Source organism: Anas platyrhynchos, chromosome 5 (genome assembly GCF_047663525.1).
Source record: "Anas platyrhynchos isolate ZD024472 breed Pekin duck chromosome 5, IASCAAS_PekinDuck_T2T, whole genome shotgun sequence".
NCBI classification, from domain to species: Eukaryota; Metazoa; Chordata; class Aves; order Anseriformes; family Anatidae; genus Anas; species Anas platyrhynchos.
Genome location: NC_092591.1, coordinates 69,138,655 through 69,147,500, shown reverse-complemented (window position 1 = coordinate 69,147,500; position 8,846 = coordinate 69,138,655). Strand labels below are relative to the sequence as shown.

Genomic DNA, 8,846 nt, shown 5'->3' with positions numbered 1-8,846 from the left:
CAAAAAAAAAAGCATGAGGAGGAGGAGGTGGCCAAAAAAGTCACAAATACATAAAGAAAAGCATGAGGAGGAGGAGGTGGCAAAAAAAAAAAAAAAAAACACAAATCCAAAAAAAAAATAGGAGGAGGAGGAGGAAGCAGCCAAAAAAATCACTGTATTTGGTCACCTCCTCTTCCTCCTCTTTTTGTTTTTGTATTCGTGATTTTTTGGCCCCCTCCTCCTCCTCTTTTCTTTTTTGTATTTGTGATATTTTTGGTCACCTCCTCCTCCACTTTTTTTTTTAAACCACACTGGTGTGGTTTAACCCAGCCGACAGTTAAACAACACAGAGCTGTTCGCCCACCCTCCCCCCTCCCTTGTGCTTTCCAACAAAAGCTTTTCTATTATTGTATGAAATCATCTGCAATAGATTAACCCTTGTCATTATTCCTATCTCAGGAATTATCTGTGACACCTGGGTAACACGTGAGCTTACTGTGACCCCAGGGAGAGCCTTCCTGTAATTAAAGGCAACCTATAGGAAAGCTGGGGAGGGGGTCTTTATCAGGGCCTGGAGTGACAGGACATGGAGTAATAGCTTTCAACTGAAAAGTTAGATTTCTAATATATGTTAGGAAGAAGTTCTTTACTTATAGTACTTCACATCCTGTGCATCTGCCAACTTCTGCATCTTATGGTTGCCTCCCCTACTTAAGAGAGGATGCTGGAGTGCTGGGTGAAACACTCAGATCTTACAGAAACAAAGCAATACCTTACCTTTTGCACTCAAATATGTGCCCAGTATGTTCAGCTAAAACAACTTCTACCCTACAGCGTTTTGTTGGAAGTTCCAATTTCCGTCTCAGTTTCAGGTACACCAAATTTTCCAGCAGGATTTCCGGGCCAGTGTTGTCTGTCTGCGATAGACTGCTTTGCTAGATCATCGTTCAGTGCTCCCTCTGCCAGGCACAGGCCTTTTTGTCTTAATCCCTTGTAAGAAAACTTGCAGAGGTATATTTGCCCATTTGCAGGTAGCTTGTGCTCCTCTTGCAGCGATGGTGTACTTAACCCAGTATTTGTCCACGAATGACAACCCCTGTGGTTAGGCAAGGAGTTAAAAGTTTAAACAGCAAAAATCCCATGGCTTGCTGTAGCTGAGCAAACCTCCTCCTTGGCCTCCTCCTCCACAGCCTCCTCCTCTGCCACCTTCTCCTCCTCCTCTTTTTTTGTTTTTATTCCTTTTTATTTTGGCTTCCGCTTCCGCTTCCACCACCACCACCACCACCACCACCACCACCACCACCACCACCACCACCACCTCCTCCTCCTCCTCCCTCCCCTGTCCAACACTCTGGCTCCCACTGCCCCCCTTTGGCCCATTTATAGGGAGGAGCAGCCACATCCCCGATTGATGACAAGCCTTTTGCATAATAGCTAACAATCGCTACCCAGGCAACCAGGCCACAAGCAACGCATCACAGAGCATCATCAAGTTGCTAGGAGCAGCCAGCTGCTACCTTACAGGGCTACTGTGCCATGGTCCTGTGGGATGACAAATGGAACTAGAATTAGGAGCAGCGGTCAACGCTCACCACCAGAGAGGGTCTTTTGTTTTGGAGTCCTCCGCCTCCTCCTCCTCCACCTCCTTCTCCTCCTCCACCTTCTACTCCTTCTCTTTTGTTTTTTTGTTTTTTTTGGCGGCCTCCTCCTCCACCACCTTCTTCTCCTCCTCCACCTTTTTTTTTTTCTTTTTTGCCACCACCTCCTCCTCTAGTATTCTACTATTTCTCCACCACCTTCTTCTCCTCTTCCACCTCCATCGTGTCCCTCTGCCTATCCCTTGCTCACCTCCTCTTTTGTCACCACTCCTACTCATGCCGCCACCTCCTCAATCTTCTCCGCCACCTCCTCCTCCGCCACCTCCTCCACTGCCCCCTTCCTCTCTTACTCCCCCTTTTCCACCTATGCCTCTTCCTCATCCTCCTCCTTTTCTGTTTCCACCTTCTCCCATCTCCCCTCTCCAACACTCTGGCTCCCACTGCCCCCCTTTGGCCCATTTATAGGGAGGAGCAGCCACATCCCCGATTGATGACAAGCCATTTGCATAATAGCTAACAATCGCTACCCAGGCAACAAGCAACGCATCACAGAGCGTCATCAAGATGATAGGAGCCGCCAGCTGCTACCTTACAGGGTCACAGTGCCATGGTCCTGTGGGGTGACAAATGGAACTAGAATTAGGAGCAGTGGGCAGCGCTCACAGCCATAGCCTCCCAGAGAAGCCGCCTTGGCGCACCTGGTTCCTGGCAACTCCTCCTGCCATTTCTGGGCTCACGATCATTGCTACCAGCATGCCTTAGCAAGGAGCATGCAGAGGAAGTTGGCCAGGAAGCTTCTGCCGAGGTGGAGGAGGCTGTGGAGGAGGAATAGTCAGTGGGGCTGGAGAAGGAGAAGGAGGAAGAGGCAGTGGAGGTGGAGGAGGTGTTGGAGGTGCAAGAGGCAGGGAAGGAGGAGAAGGAGGAGGAAAATGAGAAATAGGTTTAGCAGGCGGGGGGCGAGGAGGACGCGGTAGACAAGGAGGAGGCAGTGGACAAGAAAAAGGCCGTGGACGATGAGGAGGAAGTGGAGGAGGAGGACGTGGTGGAGGTATCATAGAATCATTATTGTTGGAGGAGACCTTCACATTTGTCCGGTCTAGTCATCACTGTACTACCAATGTCACCCAATAAACCATGTTCCTAAGCACCAGCTCCAACCTTTCCTTGAACACCCTGCTCCTCTGGGGCCTCCTCCACAGGTCGCAGCCTCCTCTAGGGCAGATCCACCTGTTCCAACGGGGGCTCCTCCACGGGGGGGCTGCAGCGTGGGGATCTGCTCCACGGGGGACCCATGGGCTGCAGGGGGACAGCCTGCTCCACCAGGGGCCTCTCCCTGCCCAGGCCGCAGGGGAACTGCTGCTGTGAGCCTGGAGCACCTCCTGCTTCCTGCTGCATGGCCCTTGGGGGCTGCACAGAGCTTTCCCACTCCTCCCTGAGCCAGACACTGCTGGGCAGCAGCTTTTGTTCCCTTTCTTAGATGGGCTCTCCCCCAGGCGCAAACATCATCCTTTTGCTCTGCGTTCTGGGCAGCAGCGGGTGGGTCCCTCCTGGAAGGAGCCTCCTGGAAGCGGCCCTGAGCTCCCATGGGGCAGCTGCTGCATTCTTCTCACAGAGGACACCCCTGCAGCCCCCCGCTCCCACAGCCTGGCCACGCAAACCCAAGCCGAGACACTGAGCGAGCCTCCCTGATTGCCAGCCAGCAGCTGGCTCAGCCTGGGACCCCAGGCCAGTGCCCACAAGACTCTCCTGGGCCTTCCAAAGCAAGCCTTGTGGGGACGGAGCACCCACAAAGAACGGACTCACACAACAGGACTCCTTGCCAACACCGCCTCACAGACACCTGGGCCTTGAGCAGGTAGCTCCCCTTGAGCGAGCTCATTTCCTTCCCAGGAGCTGAAATGTGCCGTTTCGGGGGCATTTGGGGGCTACAGCGTGCTGCTAAGAGGGATGTTGGAGCTCCTGCAGGGCAGTGCTTCCACTAAGGCAAGGCCTTTTCTGCATCTTCTACTGCCCTGCAAGCGAGGATGCTTGGGGCACACAAGAAGCTGGCAGGGGACACAGCTGCAGGGATTGCAGGGATTCCTAAAGTCATAGCCAAATCCAAGAAAGAGAGGAGGACGTGATGCTTTTGATAGAAAGGAGCTGGGTTTTGGGGCAAAATCCGTCCCTTTTTCTATCCCGGAGACACCCAAGGGCGTAGGACAGCAGCACTGCAGGGCAGCAAGAGATGCTGTGCATTTCTCTCGTCGCCCTGAGACAGCCACTGGGTGACGATGGTGCCAAGCGTCTTGAAAGAGACCTTGCTTTCTCAGGCCCAGGTGTCCAGCTGCACACCAAGGCCGTCCCTGGCTTCCAGGCGCAGTTGCCAGGCCCAAGGCCGAGCTCCTCTGCGAACCCCCAGCCCAGCAGACCTTGCTCCTGGCGTTGTGGAGCAGCCATTTCACGGGAGCCTTTTCTCCTGGCAGTCAGCTTAGCGCCATTAGCTCTGCCAGCGGGACGCCTGAGAGCCGTGGGAGCTCAGCAGAGAGTCACTGTCAGCCTTGGAGCTCACAAAGGTGGGTGGCCACAAGTGCCCTGAGTGTCCAGCTCGCATTGAGGACTGCTGCTGGCACTCGAGGCGTGGAGGTCGGCATGGTGCAATGGGAGACGCCACTGTCCTGCTGGTGGGACAAGAGACACTGATGTGCTGCTGCTGCAGGAGGAGACTTGAAGGTGCTGCTGCTTCGAGGTGCTGAGGAGCGGGCAGCCTCCATGCCGGTGGCTGAGCTGAGCATGCTCCTGTTCATTAGCGCTCTCCCCTTCCTCTCTTTTTCCGGAGGTGGAGAGAGAGAAACGCATAGATCTCTTTCTTTCCCGGTAGGAAATGGAAGAGCCTCGTATCTACATATTGGCCAGATTCTGCCTGGCGCCCTTGGGACTGGGGATCTGTGTTGATCTGTAAGAAAGAGCAATCGTCAGCACAGCAAATCCCCGTGACCTTGTGTCTATCAGCATCGTCCAAATCCCTCTCTAGAGCTGTGGGCTGGCTAAGCTGTGTGTTGGATGGTGAAAGTGGGAAATGGGAATGGGTTGGGAAAGGATGTGTGCGCCGAGAAATCCTTGCTGGGATGGGAAGACTTCCTTGGGGTGGAAAGGCATTGGGCTCGGAAATGAAAGAGATGGGAAATGTTCTCTGGGTTTGAAAGCATTGGGAAGCAAAAGCATTGGGATGGGCAGTCACGCCTGGGATGGGAAAGTACTGGGATGGGAAATCTTTAATGGGGTGGGTAACATTTATTGAAGTAGGAAAACCATGGGGAAGTCCTCCAAGAGAGGGGAATTCTTTGGGACGAGATCTCTTTGGATGAAGGGAAAAATCTGTTTGTGTTGATGGGAAATCTTTTGTATGGGAATCTGTTCTCATGTGAACTTGTCAGGATGGGAAATGACCATGAGGATGAAAGCTGGTCCTGGGCTGGGAAATGCTCAGGACGGGCAAGAGGCAGTGTGGAAGCGTCGTGGGCATGGCAAGTACTGCGTGGGAGGGAAAGCCTGCTGGGGATGGCCAAGTCTTGCGCTGGGCAGCCTGCTTGGCTCCAAAGCCTGCAGTCCTCCCCAAGATGTCGGCGAGGGGCTGGTCAGCCGTTGGGACGGAACCCCCGTTGCCCGCGTTCCCCAAGCAACCGCCCCACTCTCCAGCCACCATGGCAGGTCCAGCAGCCGGCTCCCGCTCCTCCCGGGGCTGCGGCCCTGCTGGCGAGCCCAGCGCCCCAGAGCTCAGCCCAGCGCCCTTTTTCCCACAGAGGGTTTCCCCAGACGGCTTCCGCAGACGCAAAACTCCCCCTTCGTCGTCCCAGCCGTGCCGCCAACGGTGGCTGCCTGGCTGCTTCCCTCCCTCCCCGGAGCGACGGCGCTGCCCTTGCAGCCCCTGCAGGTACCCACCCTCCCCTCCGCACTGCCCCAGGCCACCATCTGGCACGTGGTGCCGGGGGTCCAGGGGCAGGTGCTGCAGCTCCCCGCCAGGGTGCAGCTGCCACCTGGGGGGCACCTCCCAGCCCAGGGGCACCACCTGCAGCTTGGGCAGCTCCCCGCCGCCACCATGGGGCAGCTCCCTGCTGTGGGGCAGCTCCCCGCCGTGGGGCACCAGCTGCAGCTGGTGCAGCTCCCCGCCGTGGGGCAGCTCCCCTACACCGCTCCTCCCTGTGCCCCCGTCCATCAGTGGGGACAGCCCATGGTGACGGGGACACTGGTGCCCCACCATGCGCTGGGGCTGGGGCCCAGGGCCGTGCTCCATGGGGAGCTCCTGCACCCCGCAGGCACCTGCCTGTTGCAGGCCCCCGCCCAGCGCAACCCCCCGCCACCCCTCGTCCCGGGGCCTCCGCTGCGGGGGCAGGCGCTCCCCGCGCCCTGCACCCTCAGCAGCAGCCAGGGGCAGCTGCCGGAGCCCTGCTTGCATGCCGTGGGGCTCAGCGAGGACCAGGGGCCCCCGCTGCCCGGCCCCACTCCCCCCGAGCCTGCCCAGGCTCCAGCGACCGCCAGCACCCAGACGGCGACGCCCGACGGTGAGTTTGGGGCTGGCCCAGCCGGCCGCTGGGCGCCCCACACCCAGGAGCCATGGCAAAGCTGGCAGCGGGGGATGCTTGGGGGATTGCATTGGCTTGCTTTTTCCTCAGCGGCGACACTTGCAGAGGTGCCTGAGGAGCCCCTGGAGCTGCTGGAGCTGGGCCCCGATGCCTTCGCCGAGGCCTTTCCCCAGCTGGCAGGGGACAGCCAGCAGCTGCAGCACCTGCAGGACCAGCTCCCGGCCGACCTGGACAGCTCCGGCTTGGAGGAGCTGCTCAGCTGCCTCGATGCCGTGGAGCCCCACGACGCCTTCGCCGCTGTCCCCAGCAGTCCTGTCCTCAAGCACTTCCTCTCGCAGCTGCCCGACCTCTGCGAGGACATCGAGGAGCCCAGCACACAGGGACTGGCAGCCACCAGAGTGCTGGGTGAGGTCCCCTCAAGCCCTGGGCTGCACCCTGACAAGGTGCAGGCTGGGCGGGCGCTGCAGCCCCCTGCAGCTGCTGTGCCACCACTCAGCTCCCCCCTCAAGCCTGCAGCCCGGCCCCAGCTCAGGAGAGCCCTGCCCAAAAGGCCCCCCCTGCAGGAATTCATCCCTGCCCGCAGGAGAACCCTGCCCCAGCCTCCCTTGGCTCCCCTCAAGAGGCGCCCCGACCCTGACTGCCTCCCTGCCCACAAGAGACCCCTGCCCCAGCCTCCCTTGGCTCCCCTCAAGAGGCCTCAACTTCTCCCAGCCCTCAGGAGAGCCCTGCCCAGTCCCCCTCGCAGTCCCCTCCAGAGCCCCCCGCTCTGGAGGGGACTGCCCACGGCTCTGCCCACGCAGCCGCGCACGCTGCAGCGTCCGGCGCAGCCCCGCGGGGACTACGTGCCCTGCGTGGGGCCCTGGGCGGGCGGCGACGCAGCGCCCACACCGCTGGAGGAGCAGGAGTCGTCGGTGCCCATCACGCCGCAGCAGCGTCCCGAGCGGGAGCGCCTCAAGAAGCTGGCCCAGGAGGAGCGGCAGCGGGCGACCCACCACATGAGGATCGGCCCCGGGCAATTCTTCGAGCAGCGGCAGAAGGACCACGCCAGAGCCTACTCTTACGGCTACCCGTGACCGACCTCGGGCTTCTCCTCGACGGCCCCCGCAGCACCCAGGCCCGCTCAGCACGCAGGCAGGCACAGAGACCTCTGCAGGCACCTGCTCCAGCTTCAGCCACGCTCCTCAGCCCTTGCCCCTCTCGCTTGCCCTCTCCCCTCTCTCGTGCTGGACCTACGCACTGCTTGCCACTCTCAGGGATGGGCAACGGCAAATGCCAATGGCAAATGCGCGCGCGCCTCACCCAGGAAGGTGGCAATGGCAAGCTGGGGGGATGCTGGCAGCAGCTGGGCTGGGAAAGCTTGCCCATGGCAACTGCTGCTTGGGACACCAAAGGGCTGAGAGACAAGACTTAGCTCTTCTTTCGGGGCATTGCTCTTCTTTGCTGCCTTCTGGATTACATTCCTCTCCTTAGGTGCTCACTCAGCAAGGCCTCTGCCTGCAGCTCTTCTTGCACTGGGACACCAAGGGGATCAGAACTGGGACGTTGTTGGGATAGGAAATGATCAGTGGGATGGGAAGTGATGATGGGGATAGGAACTAATTGGCACGGGAAAAATGGGTTTTATTTGTATTAAATTTACATTTTTAAATTTTATTTAATTTCCTGGGTTTTATTTGTATTAAATTTAAATTTTTAAATTTTATTTAAATTTCTGAGTTTTATTTTTATTAAATTTAAATTTTCAAATTTTATTTAATTTACTGAGTTTTATTTTTATTAAATTTAAATTTTTAAATTTTATTTAATGTACTGGTTGTATTATTTATTTCATGAAATCCACTTTATTGACTGTGTTGTACAGTATGGCATTGTTTCATTATTAGAAAATGATAAGTATTTACTATTATTAATTAAACAATATTTACATATTTTATACATTATAAATTATCAATATTCTCATTTCTAATTTTGTTTGTTTTTATTCCTTTTCTACCCTATTAAACTCTCTTTATCCCAGTGCACTGGTTTGGACTTTAGTTTTTCTTCCGAGTCGTTGTGGATCCACTCCGGATGGGGGGACATTAGCGAACGCCTGTGTGCTTCAGATCCAAGGTCACCTTTGCCCTCAACTCAAGATCCATGTTTGCATCTGTTGTCATGAAGCAATGTTAACAACAGCAACAATTAAGTTAACTCATTTATTATTTCATGTTATTTCATGATTTCATGTTCAGTTATTTCATGCAGCCCGCTCCCGCTGCCCATGCTCAGGCCGGGCATGGATGTGGACATGGCCAGCACGGACGGCAGAAAATGGGTGCATGGCTGGCTGGGTGGGTGGGTGGGAGTTGGGAATTCAGCCTTGGGATCAGAACTGGGAGGTTATTGGGATAGGAAATGATCAGTGGGATGGGAAGTGATGATGGGGATAGGAACTCATTGGGATGGGAAAAATGGGTTTTATTTGTATTAAATTTACATTTTAAAATTTTATTTAATTTACTGGGTTTTATTATTTATTTAATTAAATCCACTTTCTTGACTGTGTTGTACAGTATGGCATTGTTTCATTATTATAAAATGATAAGTATTTAATATTATTAATTAAACAATATTTCTATATTTTATACTCGTAAGGGGGTGTCGAGAGGCAGGAGACCTTTTCTCCATTAACACCAGCGACAGGACCCACGGGAACGGGGTTAAG

At 55.5% G+C, this 8,846-nt stretch overlaps 1 long non-coding RNA gene across 1 annotated transcript in view; it reads right to left on the bottom strand.

The window, feature by feature from the left end:
- Nucleotides 1-2,523, bottom strand: part of LOC113841430 (uncharacterized) — a 3,908-nt gene extending 1,385 nt beyond the window's left edge. The window contains exon 1 of the long non-coding RNA XR_011809966.1: nt 757-2,523. This is a non-coding gene — a long non-coding RNA (uncharacterized lncRNA). The remainder of the gene's footprint in view (nt 1-756) is intronic.
- Nucleotides 2,524-8,846: the final 6,323 nt, after the last annotated feature.